Genomic DNA, 1,643 nt, shown 5'->3' on the forward strand with positions numbered 1-1,643 from the left:
TCACACATTACAACATGGGAAACAAAAGCATGCATAATACAAAAAAAGGCTCAGGTATTAATCTTAAACATATAGCATTTAGTCCCTGAGATACAATTAGGAAGGGATAATCAGAGAGAGGGGGTTCCCCGTAGGGTCCCTCGACACCTGCCCCTCACAAAATAGTGTTTTTTTTCCCTTATCATCATGCACTTTACAAATGATTTTCTCTCAATACACAATCACTGGTTAATACTAGTTCACTCTATACACACCGCTCTATCTACTCGTCCTACAATAATCTAACTTCCTAAAATGGATCATTAAATAGCCCATTCCCAACATAATCAAACCTGCCATTCAGTGTCTTCTCCCAATATTCATAAAAAGTACCAAATTCCTGAAGCTACACAGATGATTTTTTTTTCCAAAACGGCCCACATGGCAAATCTTTGAGGATTCCTTTGAGAATCATAAATATTTTCTTAAATATTATTTTTGAAGGATGTCTTTTTAAAATTGTTTATACAAGTAGAATAGCTTTCTAAAATGCATTTTTCCCTCTAGACAATTCAAGAAGTAAAAATAATTCAGAAAAAAACCCAAATCATATTGACCATAAATATGAATGCTTTATTCAAAAACATTATCTTAGGGTTCTTTAAATGTTAGTATTTCCTCTTTGTTAAGCATTTTAAGATCAGCTATGAAACACTCTGGCCCTAGTTGTAAGTATACCCTAACTATTGAGATTGACAATTAGGGTCAAGTCCATCTCAACAAGAAGTTTATTTGAATGAAAATACAAAAATCAAACAAGCATCAAGAAAGGTATGATAGCTTCAAGTCTCTAAACTTTAAAAATGTCACAACTTTCTAATTTTACATCTGAAATCGATAGAATATATGGTGCTATTCTTGTCGATTTTTTTAGGTTTTGTATTCATTTGTCATTGGGGAGGACTTGGATTAGTTTTATTAAAAGTCTCAGTATTTTTAGCTGTGGCTTCTTTTTTTTAGCGTCTCTTAGCTTCAGATCCACTAGATGTAATCCCACAAATCAATTGTTAACTGGTTATATTTAACAGCTCATCCCCCTTAAATTCTTAAGAATATTATTGTAATTACTCAGTCATTGTGGTAGTACTGAAATCACAAAAACACCATCCTCATTGATACTAAACACATTTCTCTGCTTTCCCTTAAGAAAGTTTGTCAACCATTCCTAATATCATCATTAAAAATCAATAATCCCTTTATGCATGATACGGGAGGTAATGCCCAATTAATAATAATAATAAATGGCTGAATGCTCTATATACTGAAAACAATTTGTTTGAAATCCAATCTGTGACTGACTTTACCTACACAATGGGTTAAAATAATATGAACAATCAATCATCATGAGATGGAAAACTTGAAAGCAAGTTTATACTGGCCATTGTTATAACATTGAATATGGCTGTGAAAATATACAAGGCTTGTTGATCAATATTGAGCAGTATGCAATCCATCTTATTAACAATTCATTACTTACTTGAGCTTTTCATTCAATATTTTTTTTTCAAAAAAAAAATATAATATGCGAAAAACACAACATGTACACTTTCTTGTGGTAACATTTTATTTCAATAGATTTTGCAGCATTTAAAACTAAAACCCTT

The sequence above is a fragment of the Lytechinus pictus genome, chromosome 12, assembly GCF_037042905.1.
Source record: "Lytechinus pictus isolate F3 Inbred chromosome 12, Lp3.0, whole genome shotgun sequence".
NCBI lineage: Eukaryota > Metazoa > Echinodermata > Echinoidea > Temnopleuroida > Toxopneustidae > Lytechinus > Lytechinus pictus.